The sequence below is a fragment of the Ambystoma mexicanum genome, chromosome 8 (genome assembly GCF_040938575.1).
Source record: "Ambystoma mexicanum isolate Mex_15411 chromosome 8, UKY_AmexF1_1, whole genome shotgun sequence".
NCBI classification, from domain to species: Eukaryota; Metazoa; Chordata; class Amphibia; order Caudata; family Ambystomatidae; genus Ambystoma; species Ambystoma mexicanum.
This window is the reverse complement of record NC_090929.1, coordinates 354084055-354098747: the sequence shown is the minus strand read 5'-3', so window position 1 is coordinate 354098747 and position 14693 is coordinate 354084055. Positions and strand designations below refer to the sequence as shown.

The window sequence follows — 14693 nt, the reverse complement described above, 5'->3', positions numbered from 1 at the left end:
TGATATCGAAAAAATAATGTCGAACTACAAAAATGTCAAAAAAAATGTCAAAAACAAAAAAAATCAAAAATATATACATATAACAAAAACAGTCAATTTTTCGAAAAATAAATGTCGAAAAAATAAGTCGATGAACAATAGTAATATACCAATGTAAAGTGTCATCAATAGTACCATTTAATAGGGGGGTTCCCCCCCAAACCCCCCTCTCCTGACACCCCGCAGTCCCCCCCCCTTGCCCCTTCCACCCCTCATACACAACACAAAAGGGTAGAAAGGGTTAAGCAAATAGGTGACAACCACGAGTAAAGAACCTTGTCTAAGTACCAAGGAACAGATAACGGTTGTGGAAAACCGTCATTACCTGACAGAACCACACTTCAGATCGGACTGCAGGGAATTGAATAGAGTTACTTCAGGCTAAAACAAGTAATATTAGCATAACTAACATGTAACTAGATATTAAGGTATCTTATTATATAAAAATGTGTGACAGGAAGGTAAAACACTTATTTTCTCCGTTATTTTAGAGTACAAAATGGAAGACAAGGTGGAGTATTTCACCTCACAAAAAGGAGGAAAACAGATGGCTTTGAATGGTTATATTTTCTATAAAGAAGCCGAAAAAAAGGAACGCACCTATTGGAAGTGCGATGAGTATGGCAAAACAAAATGCAGTATGCAAAATGCATACTGAAGCTTCGAATGTAAAGACCAAAAATGAGCACAACCATCTACCGGATCAAACAAATATTATTATTACCGTTCATGGAACAATTAATAACAAAATCATACCTCTTGTTTATGTTTTGATGCCAAGGAAAAGTGAGGAAACTTATAAAATCGTGTTCAACAAAATTAAAGAGACTGTACCTGATTCACAACCAACTACTATAATCATGGAAATCGCACAGATTAAGGGATTTTCTACAGTATACAAAGAGACAAGGGTACAAGGGTGTTTTTTTCATTTTACACAGAGCATTTGGAGAAAATTACAAAAACTAGGATAAGCACGAAATATACAGAGGACAGTACTTATCAATACAACATAAAAAACTTTTTGCTTTGGCTTTTGTAAAAGAGGATCAAGTTGTACATTTTTACGAACATTTGATTGACAGTGAATATTATAAGAATCATGAGGAGGAAAATTCAGACTTATTAGATTATATGGAGAACACTTGGATAGGACAATTAACACGTAGTGGGACTAGATGCAGGCCAACATTCCCTGTAACATTGTGGAATTGCTACCAAGCAACTGTAGAAGGAAAACCACGAACCAACAATGAATTAGAAGGATGGCATAGTCGATTAAATAAAAACTTCAATATCAACAACCCAAATTTATAGCATTTTTTGAAAGAATTGCAGAATGAAGAAACACACCAGGAATTTCGCCTATCTCAAACAATTTCATTGGCAAACGCAGAACCCAAAAGAAAAAAATACAGAGATTACGACCAAAAACTGGAACAAGTGGTACGCGAATTTGACAATCAAAATAAAGAAAATTACCTGAATTCAGTTGCATTTAATTTAAAATGTTAAAAATACTTACGGTTTCGAAGCATCTACGATCCATTGTGGCAAAACAGAAGAGTATCCAAATACACTGACCTGAAAACTCCATAAATCCGAATGTGCAAGAAACAATCCGTAGAAAAATGACCAAAAAATAACCAAAAGAAAAATCCAAACCTGGAAATCGAACAGTAAAATCCAGCATGGAAGAGTAAATGCAACTCCAAACAAACCAGAAAAAAAAAATCCACACTCCATGATGCACGGTAAATAAAACCAAAAAAACCCCATAACATCCACGTAATCCGATGGAAAAAAAGCCATTAGAGCCAAAAAAATCCATGAAAAAAATAAGAAAATCCACAAAATCCATGAACGGAGAAACGGAGACGCGAACGCAAAGGAAACGGTTTCACAATGAACTTTAAAAATGGCACCTACGTATACGTACGCACACGTAACGTACGTACAAAACAAAAACAAATATCACAAAAACAGCATTATGAGCATTTCTAATGCAATATCGCCATCTAATGGACAAAAATTATAATTGAAGTTCAACTTGAAAAAAGCATGCAACTCATTTAATATTTATTAATACATTTATAGTTGAAATAGTTTTTTAATTCATATAATTATTAAAAGTTATTACTATACATTAAATTATATTGTAAAGTTAAACATTAAAAAAATGCTTAATAAAATACATATACATATGCTTACATTATACCTTGTATGTATTAATATTTTCGAAAAAATATAGAAAAAAATTCGATATTTTGTATTTTTGACATTATTTGTTTCGAAGAAATATTTTCGACATTGTGACTTTCGAAAATATTGCATTCGAAAATATGACTGCATACCGATTCTTGCACATCACCAGGGTGGTAAGATTCAGTGTATCACCATCCTACGGGAGTGGCAACTGTCCCTGAATGGAGGACCAAAACTATTACTGGGGGGCCAATGTTAATCCCAGACTATCAAAGAGCGAGGGGCGCTGAGGTTATTATCATTGCAAGAAGCCTAGGCCGTCACTGCAGTTGATGCATGGCTAAACTATGTACAAACCTTCAACTAACTACCATCCTAGATCCTGCACTCCTTCAAAGCGTTTTGAAATGGAGTGACATGCTTGCTTTGGAAGAACTAAAAAATAAAACACATCCGTGAATTTGAAGCCACCAAATGATTTGTACATAGCTCACCGCACTACCAAAAAAGAAAATCTTAGTGCAAAATATGAAGAAACTCTTACGTTCTTCTGTTAGGAATTGCTTTAAAATGTGTTTTATTTTTAAGAGATTCCTCTGTTTATTTTGTGAATCCTATAACCAAGTCCAGACGTTTCTTGTCGTAACACAACACTTCTTCAGAATTTCAAAGTATATGCCCCACATACCATAGTCCCACATTCCAGAAATGTCATAGCACTGTCAAACCGCTACCGTGGTGACAGGTGCAGTATAAATGCCCATTGGCTTACAATGGATTAGGCGCAGTGCCTACTTGAAGATGGATTAGTTATCGTTGTCTGTGTCGGAGGTGGTAGCTGTAACAAAGGAGTAACGTAAATGATTGCATATTTTTCGGTATCCTCAGGACAGGTGGTGAGGTCATACTGATGAGCATCATCTTATAGTAGAGAGGGAAGACAGACTCCACCACTTGCACCTTGGTCCTTGCTGCTCCAAAACACACTGCCCACACCCATTTTATGGTCCTGGGCCACCAGCTGCAGATAGGGCCCCCTCCTCCACGATCCACACTGGCAATGGTTCCCAGGAGAGAGGAGGCTTAGGACATCGTCACAGATGACCTTTGGGGTGGGTCAGGCCAAAGGTGTAGCGGAGGGGACTGCAGCGGGTGTGATCGCTCAGGGAGATGACCTCATATACGGAAGAATGCTGTAGCTGATCCTCTAGCCACCTGCAGTGACAGGTGCAGCAGTGATGGAGACAGGGGTTAGGTATAGATTCCAACGAAGAAACATTACGGTGGCGAACACGGCATTAGCATTATGGAAGGATGCAATGGAAAGCGTGATGGCAGTAAACAGTATAACAACGGAGATGCTTGTGAATCGCCCTCAATGTGCCAAACAAAGACTACAGCAAAATTAATAGATAGCTACTCTAACAGAGAAATCAAGTTATCAGATGAACTTGCACTGTGACTTGGACAATCACGCTATCAATGTTTTACCTGCGTATTTGAAGCAATTTCCAGATAGGCAAATTAGGGACACATTTATTAGACTACGATTAAACCAACTAGCGACCCAGGAATTGATGGCAAATAACAGACAAATCCTGAAAGAGGAAGCATTCTGTTGATTCTGTGAGAATAAACAGATGCTCGAAACTATCCATCATATCATCATGATTTACCCTACATTAGCCGAAAAAAGAAACTGGTTTTCGAGAAATGATAACAAAACCCGGGCATGAACTGACTTGCCAGGACAGATGGAATCTAATACTGTCAGGGAACAACAGGAGCCTTACTACGGTTATAATTCAATTTTGGAACCATATAATCATGATGAAGAGGACTTAACCTTACCACTCATAGCAGTTTTCAATGTAGTAAGAAAATGACCATAGATGCTTTGGAGAGGATGAACAATGGGAAAATCTGTGTGCTAAAACCCTGCTTTTTCTTTTTTTTTCTTTTTTTTTTCTTCTCTTTTTCTTTTCTCTTTCTTTCTTATTATTGTGAATTTCAGTATTATATGATGTTATGGATAAATGAAAAGTTTTTTAATAAAACTACAACATTAAAAAAAAAAATAGATTCTGCGTGTGGTGGTTGTGCATCAGCTAGTGGTGATGGAAGTGGTGGCGGTGAAGTTTGCAGTGACAAGGGTTCTGCAGGTGTTGAAGGAATTCTCTCATGCCTGGCAATGAGGGTGCTGCCACTAGCCCCTGTAGCATCGCTTTCACTGGTTTGGGCACCTGTTGGAAATACAGATAACACACAGATGGTTCTCAGTAAGTCTTGGAAATTGGATGTCAGGCCATTCATGTTTCGTAATGTCCCATGTATTTGGAGAGCATGTAATGCTTCTTATACAAATCTAGGATATATTGGGCCAATTTGTACTGCCACTTCATGAGGGAGCCTTTCAATTGTCAATCTATAATAGAATGTGTTGCCAAGAACTGGGAGACGTACTTTGAGGCCCTATCCGTTATGATCTTGTTATGTTATGTTATGTTATGTTAATTGATTTAGTAAAGCGCACGCACGCCAAAGCATCTTGGCGCGAAGATAGACCGGAAGGATTTACGAACTAGCTGACAGAAAAAAGAATATCTTAGAACAAATAGGTTTTCTTTTCTGGGCTAAAACAGTACATGGCAGAGGTCTCAGTATGCTTTCTTTATCTAATTGGGTTTCAAGACCTTGGGTGTCTTCTATAAGGCATGCAGTGATTAGGGTTGCATCAGTGGGAGCCCCTATATTTTCAGCTTCCGTCACCGAGTCATTCAATTTGGAATTATGGTTGGAACTTGAACGTTCCTGTTCATACTTGTGTTCTTCTTCTAATGGACCAGTATTTCCTTGAGATATTGTCTGCACCCGTAGAGGTTGTGCTTTGGAATTGTCGGGTTGCGCTATCACCTCGGCCGTCAGTGCAAAACATTCTGATGTCAGCTGTTAAGGAGGCCGACCGCCGCTGTGATGTACGCGGTACACGTTGCTGCAATTTTAAGATTCTTCTCTGGTTGGTAGCCTTGGCGGTTATATTTCCGTGCTCAGGCATACCTAGTTTGGCTCTTAAAACTGATATGGGCGGCATGCTAGTAGTTAAAGTGTATTGTTTCATTATCATGCAAAAAGAAACAAATTAATTTAGCAATCCGCAAGTTCAAACCAAAGGAAAACCACCCGCGCCACTCCGCTATTTCGCTAGACAGCAGGACAGCAGCAACCACACTTTTTCAACCACGCTTCCACAATGCGTGTGCACCAATGCGTGGGTTTGGCGGTGATAAGCTTGCTGGGACAGTAGGCGGGGCAATGTTCTACAAGAAACAGAGAACAAAGTGTAAACTGACGTCACAAAAATACACAAATGCACGAGCATTCGTGACTAACGTTACTAACGTTAACGTGTTAGCGCTGTGCTCCTCCCACAAAGGTCCACACAATGTGTACCCGATGTATTGTCCAATGGCACGCTTCCTTTTGCTGCAAAGAAATCCAAATAAGACGTGCTGATTCAGGAATCCGAAAATCCAAATGGGCAGAGTGGCGGACAGTGAGACAGCAGCAACCACACTTTTCCAACCGCACTTCCATAATGCGCGTGCACCAATGCGCGGGTTTGGCAGTGATAAGCTTGCTGGGACAGTAGGCGTGGCAATCTTTCGATCCATTGTCCAATGGCACGCTTACTTTTGCTGCAAAGAAATCCAAATAAGACGTGCTGATTCAGGAATCTGAAAATCCAAATGGGCAAAGTGGCGGACACCGAGACAGCAGCAACCACACTTTTCCAACCGCATTTCCACAATGCGCAAACATTCCCACGGTTTTTGTGTGTGCAATGACATCCGAGGGACGGGCTAACTGCATATTTCTGTGGTACGTATACATGTGTGACAGGCTCTGCTCTAGTGGGCGTGATCAGTGTGCTCCCTGGAAGTCTTTTTCAAGCCCCATGTTCTGGTCCGTTTGCTACAGGCGGTGACACTTAGCTATATAGGCCCAGATAACCTCACTGGAATGACCTTCATTACCTATGTAAAATGTCCATCAGCATTTACTGGTCTGGTATATCGTCTAGAGGGAATGCACATTGTGCAATGCGTGTGAGAACTAGCTCACGGTAGGAGCATACAGATTAGTCGGATCATTCAGTGTACAACTTACCACATTTTTTCAAAAAGTCCCCATAATACACCACGTGAGTGAACACAATGAGCAAGCCCTACAATTCGGAGGGGGATTTCAGGGGGTTCTCCCCACAACAATATTTAGAAAAAGTATGTTCAAATAGTGAATTGGAAAGCACGTTTGTCCATATGTAGGGATGGAAAAGTAGTAAAATATAGGCAAAATCTAACATTGAACATCTATTGGTTAGGATTAAGGAGAACATACTGGAAGCTTTCAGGGACGTCATTTAGGGGTCACCAGAGGTTGCAACTGCCACCTCTGAGGTCTCCCTTGTGACCTCTGTGGTCTCCCCTGCGACCTCTAAAAAAACAAAAACATTTTTTTGTAATACAAGCTCCTGGGCTTTGGCCAGCAACATGTGGCTCCTTAATTCTGGAGTGGCTGGCTTTCTTGTTCAGGCCCCTTAAAAAAAAAAAGATGAAAAATAAGAACAGGATTGCCACAAGTTTAACACTTTCAGCACTGATCCTAAATAAGAAAGAATAGGAATACCAAATAATGTGTCTTTCTGGAATTCTATACAATAATTGCTAGACTAATTAAAGGTTTATTTCAGGAACACTTCAGGGGGTGAGTCACTGATTTAGTCTGTTCTTAAATGCCTCAACTCAGTCTTTCATCCTTCTGAGGTCGATAAATGAGTACCAACACAGGTTGGGTGATATTGGGTGTATATTTTTTCTATATAAAGCGCTTCAGCGTATGTGCTTTATAATAACACATCATTATCATTTGGCCATGGACGTCTGCTTGCATTCACATTAATTTGGTAATATGGGCATATACAGTAATCTTAACGATACATATGGAGATCCATTCTTGTATGAAAAGTAATCAGATTATAGTGATGTCATAACCATATTTTTCGTAGTGTACAATGCTATGTGATGCCATTTCCTGTTTTGTCAATGGATGAAAGGTTGGGTCCATCGCTTCCCGCAATATCACTTCGGGGTGGGGTCAAATGACATCACTTCCTGTGATGTCATCAGGGGTCAAGGGTCGTGTGACGTCACTTCCACTACCCCTGGCATTTTGGTGAAATGACGTCCCTGGAAGCTTTATAACCAATTTTTTATTTAAAACGGCTGTGGGGATGAGGGGAGAGGGAAGGAAGTGGAAGGGGGACTGAACGTGAGGGTAAAAGGAGCAACATAGCAGGCAGCATCACTCTTAGTTTGTTGATGCGCCACTTAAGAATGCCACAATTCTGCTTAAAGTGCTACAGGGAAAAGGCAGCAGAGGGCGGTTGGAGTCGTTACCTAGGTGTATTTATTATTATTATTAGGTTGGGGAGAAAGTGTGTTCACATACATTGCTTGATGAAGGGTTAAAGGTAGTGGGTTGCAGATTCGAAGTGTCTGACACCTTCAAGAGATCCTTACCTACAAAGCTACCCCCGAGAGCTCATATGTGGGGTAAACTGTCCAAATGTGCAGTAGCTGACAACAGAGAACGATGATGGTATCACCCCATTACTGCCCAGACCATTTTCATGTGCAGGGGCCAAAAGGGAAATCTCCAGACTTCCTTGTAGGCCAGCCCCACCACTGGTTTCTTAGTGTCTCCACCTATGCCATACTGTGGTATGGGAAATCATACAAATATTCTATAAGGTTATGCATTTCATTGTGCTTGTTTAGTTGAGTTATGACAGTGGAAACGCAATATTCACTGGTTCTCCCGTTAGTGAGTGTCTGTGCATATTATAGTGAACAATCTATATTTATATGAACATTGTATTTATGAGAACTTGATAAAGCCTATGATTGTGTGCATACTATATGTGGGATCAGGGGTCCCCAATAAAAGAAACATACATAAATATAGATGTCTTGCAGGAAAGTTAACATATTTGAAGAGCATGGGATATATGAACCGAGAATCCTGTAAGATCTAAACAAAGTTGTTTAGTTCTACAGAAACGTGGTCCACTGCTAGAGCAGATCCAGAAAGGATATGAACTACTCCTTAATTAAAAGCACCAAACAGCAAAACCTCCCTGTGCTGAGGTTTTGATGAGGCAGGAAATTGTTCTGAGACTGTCAGTATCTACAAAGCAATGGGGCAAACCTATCAGGCTGGGGATCCGCTCCTTTGTGTTTCAATTCCCTATCCGAGTCCTCGGAAACCTCGGAAACCACAGAACACCCAAACACAACCTCTGGAGGCTGAAACGGTGCTAGAAACACCCACTGTAGCCCCCTCGGCAAGGCTCAACGCTATACACATTATAGCAATACTGGTTGGGCTATCTCTCCAAAATAGGTACCCCCACCCAAAACCCAAAATCATGCCCCTACCCTGCAGTTGTACACAGCTCTATTTCCGCCTGCCCAACAAAATCTCATTCTCTGCCTCACAGGGGCTGTAATTCTACAACGTCACTCTCCCTGCCTGATAATATTGTTACACAGCCTGTCACTCAACTCCTTATTAGCAACAATCATAACGTGCTTCTGACAACCTCTAGTTGGAAACTTTCACAACCCTGATTTCACTCTGCTACGATTGCATGAGTCATTCCAGGCACAGATGTCAGTGGTCAGCCTTCCTGTGGCCAGCCACACCGACCATTTAGCAACACAGGACAGCATGCAAAATCACATAGGTTATATACTGTTTCTGTCCGCCCAGTAAACCATGAGGGGTTTCTTGCCATCTGCTTTATCACATACATCATGCAATCTATACTAAAGCACCCTTGTTCTGGAGTTCGGTGGCTGGATTTACACAGAGTTGTTTTTTAGAATTTAACCCTTGCCTCGGGAAAACATGGCCGCTGTTCTGCTGGAACACAGCCTAGGTTTAATGTACATTAAACACTGTAACAGACCTAAAATTCGCAGAGGGACGTTTATTTGACTTTGTTCCTCTATATTCTGGGTTAGAGTCATTACAGGAAAATGAGCGAGTGTAATCTAAACAAAATAATGCTTAGGTCAAGAGCTAACATCACTTGTGAGGACTGAGTTTCTAAAGTGCTAATGGCCGGAGTCCGATCTTTTCTCTAGGTCAGGGCCGTGGCACCCTGTGTAGGCTGGACAGTCACGCTCACACGGTTTTATCCCCTTTTGCCATCCCTCTTTCTTCTCCATCTCTACCTCACTCTTACCTCAATCCTCCTTCATTCTATTCCTTCTCTATGGCCACACATTCCTTTCATTCTGCGGACCTTCTTCCTTCCTCGAAGTGTTTACTTTTCTGCTTCTCTTCCTTTCTCCTTCCTCCCTCCTATGTGGTGTTCTCACTTCCGCTCTCCCTGCCTCTGTTGTTTCACTATCACCTCTATACTCTCCTTGCTCCGCTTGGCCACCTCTCTCTCCTTACCTATAGCTCTCCCTGCTGTATCTCACACCATCTTTCCCTGCCTCTCTCCTCTTACTCTCCTATACTGTCTTCTCTCTACACCTTGCCTCTTCCATCCTTCTGTCGCTCCTCGATCTTCTCACCTCTAATCTCGTTTTGTCTTACCTCACCTCCCCTTTCTCTCAGTCCCTCGTCACTCTTTACAATCTGCCTCCTACCTTCCACCACACCTATTGGGAGGGATGACTTTTTATATCCGTGCTTGCCATGTAATTGGGCTGATTAGTACTGCGCTGGGGACACCTGTTTGCTCTTAGATATTCACAGGTCTAGGTTGGGTGCTTGTCCATTCTCCCCCTTTCAACTGAAGTGAAACTCCTAACCTTTGTTACTCTGTTAAGTGGTCCGTTGCTCCATAGGCTGAAGCCACAAAAGGGGCCCCCCAATTTTTGAGTCAGATGTCTTTGTCATGGTGCCTTTGTCTTTGACATGGTGGGTGCCATGGCTCCACCCCTTAGCCTTTTGTTAGTGACTCTGCCACAAAACATACGTGTTTCATTTATTTTGGAGGCACTCATATTTCATTCTTTGATCATGCTTTAACTGCGATCAATTATTGCCCCTGGAGATTCATGCTATAAATGTTATTGGATTATTTTATAGATTCCTCCTCACTTAGACAATTATAATGCTCAGAATTTAGTCTATAATCTCTATTAGCATCCAAGGCGATGGGCGCAGCCAATCCGGTTCCGTGCTTCACGGGCTGATACTCCCTATCTCAGCCTGTGTTCCATGGAACCCTCTGTAGTGTAATGAGCAAAAACATCCATAGGTGCATAAACCTACCAAGCTAACCATACTGCATACTAGGCCTATAGCCTGCTGCACGAGGAAATAGTACTGATAGCTTATTCGAAGAGTGTAATGAATGCTGCTAATGTTAGATTATGCATCTAAATACCTAGCACAGTGAGCTATTTTCATCACAGAGAACATGAGCCCTCATGAAGTTGCTCACAGAGGGTTATTTGCAATACTTGTATTCAGCTTCTACTTTTGCAAGAGGCTTCAACCATTCGTTGTAAACAGACAGTTGGATGGGAAAACAGAATTGAAGACACGCTGACCGAGGCAGGTGCTGATAAGCTACATTCCAGAGATGCAATTTCCCAGCCACAGAAGTGGGACGGAAAGAGCGACTGGCATCAATATAGGATTGGATTTTCCCAGCAGTAAACATGCTTTGCACCCGGTGCTTAATTTGTAAAAAAATAAGTGCCAGTGCCCAAAAAATATTGGCCCAATAATGCCGTGCGCGGCGCCGCCTGCAGTACGGGCGCATGGCCCGCGCCAGTTCAGTGCTAGACCTAGATCAGCCCATCACCCTGCTGCTGCTCCCTGTCACATGTTTGGTGCTGAAGCAACTGCTGGCACAGGCTAGTAGTGGGATGGATGGAAAGGGCACACATGGTTAAGAAAGTATAATGCTTTAAAGTTGGAAAAGACTTCTTGGTTGTCAGAGAATGTGGCTGTTTCCCTCACATCCCCGTGCCTTTAAGCCTGAGATAGGGGATGGTCTATGTGGTGTCACGTGCCCAGGTAGTTCCGGGTCACGTGACACAGGCAAAATAAAGGTACCACCGGAACCGGCATTAGAACGCCAGTCTGGGTTTATGCATCCCAACGGAGTGGTCGTGTCTTACTTTGCCTTGCGCGCTGCGCGCCATCGCTGGCCCATCAAGGCCCATCTCTGGTTGTCGGATCTGCATGCTGACCAGCAGACCGACATCACACTGGCGACGAGGCCGTGGAACGGTCCACGCTGAATTAGCCATCCAAGACATCAAGGCCGCGCGGCCCCAACGGTGCGGAGCCACGTACCTGCTCGCACTGCACCTGCGAGACCAAAAACGCAGGAACAACCTCCACATACCACACGTTTATACGCGGATGTGGGTGTGCCTCAACTGCACGCTCACCACCGGAGCAGAACGAGGCCGCGGGCCGTCAGCGACATCACGGCAGACCGCGTGTAGTACGTGCCCCATCAACGGCTGCCACAACAATGCCGGTGCTCCACCCGCGTATGCCAGCCGGAGCTCAGCATCACACGCGCACTATCAGCGCGTCATCAGATACAAGGAGGCAGGTACCTCCCTGTAGAAGCACCCGTAAGGGCAACGATCAAAGTTGCGTGTCATACGCATGTGTACGCGCGTATCCTGACCAGAGCCGCGTGTCTTACGTGCACCGCCAGCATCCATCAGTCCTCCGCGTGGCTGATGCAGGGACGCCAACAGCCTTCTTCCAGGCCCCACAACCTCACCCCTGCGCTTCCACCATCATTGTAGGAAAAACTGAGGAGACACCTACTAGTCAACGTTCCTTTGTCTTCTTACCTGTGCTTCCAGGACAAGCAGTGACATTCTGGGACACCTACACATCATACTAAGAAAGAAAAGGCCTCAGAGAACTCGTGCACAACATGTCTAGCTCGGAGACCAGCCCTGTGAGGGCCAGCACGAGTTTTTCCTCCAGAAAGAGCCTCACCACGGATCACCCAGACCCAGCGCTAACTGCACTAATGCCGCCTTTTGATCCGTTCACCACGGGAGCAGCCATCAGGTGGGAAATCTGGCTGCAACAGTTCGAAATGCACCTTGATGCCAGGGACATCACCATAGCAAAAAAGAAGCGTACTTTCTTCCTGCTCAACGTTGGGGCTGCCACCCTACGCCTATTCAACGCCACCCCGGACCGCAGAGTTCACAACAACTACGACGCGGCCAAAGCCGTGCTCACGAACATGTTTAGGCCAGATCTCAACCCGGACTATGAACGCTTTCACTTCTGCATGGCCAGGCAGCGGGAGAAAGAAACTGTGGACAAATTTCATGCTCGCCTTCGCGTAATGGCAGTCGGCTGTGAATTCCCAGACGAAGAATTCGCAATCCGTCTCCAAATAATCAATGGCATATCCTCGGAAAAGATGAGAAGAGCTATACTCTCAGAGAAGAACATGCGCCTGTCTCGCATCCTAGAAATGGCGCGACTCCGTGAACAGACAGAGGACCAAGTTGCAGTGATCGAGGCAGCAATCCAATGACTCCCGCTTGACAACCCCAAGCCAACAGAAGACGTCGCAGCCATATCCAAACACCAGAACACTCGCGCAAAATATGGCCAGAAAACACACATGCTGCAAGAAGGAAATAAAGCGTGCAAATGGTGCGGTGGCCCATGGCACAAAGGAGAGTCCTGCCCGGCATGGGGGTCCACGTGCAGAAAATGCAACCGTCTCAATCATTATGCTGCAGTCTGCCTGAACCCGCCAAACCGAAATAACAAGGAGACTCCCTCCCGACCGACACAAGAGCGCCGGAAGAAGTTTGCACCAAGAGAATCTTCATACCAACATAACCGGAAAGAAAAAGCCAGAGCCGTCGACCATTCGCAAAGACCCTCTGACACGAGCGATAGTGACGACAGCGACAACAGCATATCCCCTGAGAGAAGGGAGAGACGGAAGAAGGGGAACAAAAGAATACACCGAATACACCTCATATCAGCCGTCGAACAACACCGATCACGACAAAGGAAGAGGCCGTCGTGCACAGTCATTTCCAACGGTGAGCCACTGAAAGTAGTCATCGACACTGGTGCAACGGTGAACGTAATGCCAGCAACAGCCTTCAGCAAACTTCACCCGAAGCCCACACTCCACAAGAAAAAAGTCCGACTGTACGCATACGGATGCAAGAAACCCCTACCCGTGAAAGGATCCTACAAGTCCGATTTCCCCCACAAAAACACCACCTGCCAGGCGCGCATCTATGTCGTAGATGCCGGCTGTGAGACACTACTTAGCTGCAGGACGGCAGAAAAACTAAAGCTGATCCATTTTGCATTCGACCTCCAACACAACGAACTCGATGACCTACTACAACAACACAAGAAACTATTCCAAGGCATAGAGTGTCTAAAAGGCCGAACCATCAAACTGCACATAGACCCCACGATAGAACCAAAGGCCGTACGACACTGACAGATACCATTTCACCTGAGAGAAGCAGTGGAGAAAGAACTGGCCAAACTTGAAGAAGCAGGAATAATAGAAAAAACATCAGGACCGACTCCGTGGGTGTCACCCATGGTAGTGGCCCAGAAACCAAAGCAACCCAACGCAGTAAGAATCTGTATAGACATGAGACTTCCCAATGCAGCGATCGGAAGAGAACACCACATAACCCCAACGATAGATGAGCTCATTGTTGACCTCACAGGTGCCACCCTATTCAGTAAACTTGACCTCAGATCCGGCTATCACCAGCTCAAATTAGCCAGAGAATCCAGATATATCACCACATTCTCTTCTCACCTCGGCCTAATGAGTTACAAACGGCTCAACTTCGGGATATCGTCAGCCGCAGAGGTATTCCAACACGAAATTCGCAGGGTCATTACAGGCCTAGACGGCACCACGAACATCAGCGACGACATTCTTGTGTACGCGTCAGACGAAAGAGAACACCACAAACGCTTAGCAGCAGTCTTGGGCAGACTAGAAGAAGCAGGTCTAACGCTAAATGCAGAAAAGTGTGAGTTCGCGAAGGAGGAGCTGTGTTTCTTTGGATACATTTTCAGCACCAAAGGGGTATCCCCTGACCCGGCCAAAGTCAACGACATAAAGAACACAAAAGCTCCCCAGTCTGCCACTGAGGTGAGAAGTTTTATGGGAATGGCGACATACTGTGCGCGTTTCATTCCAGACCTCGCCAACATTGCAAGCCCACTCCGAGAACTGACCTAGAAGGACCAAAAATGGGAGTGGACAGCAACCCACCAACAGGCATTCCAACAAATTAAGGACACATTGTCAGCATCAACAACCATGGCGTTTTTCAACGTAGAAAAGAAAGGCACACCTTGCGGATCCTTGTGGA

The 14693-nt window shown here is 44.1% G+C and overlaps 1 long non-coding RNA gene across 1 annotated transcript in view; it reads left to right on the top strand.

Moving 5' to 3' along the window:
* The first annotated feature begins 5664 nt into the window (after window positions 1-5664).
* LOC138473589 (uncharacterized) overlaps window positions 5665-14693 on the top strand; it is a 66579-nt gene continuing 57550 nt past the window's right edge. The window contains exon 1 of the long non-coding RNA XR_011268800.1: window positions 5665-6123. This is a non-coding gene — a long non-coding RNA (uncharacterized lncRNA). The remainder of the gene's footprint in view (window positions 6124-14693) is intronic.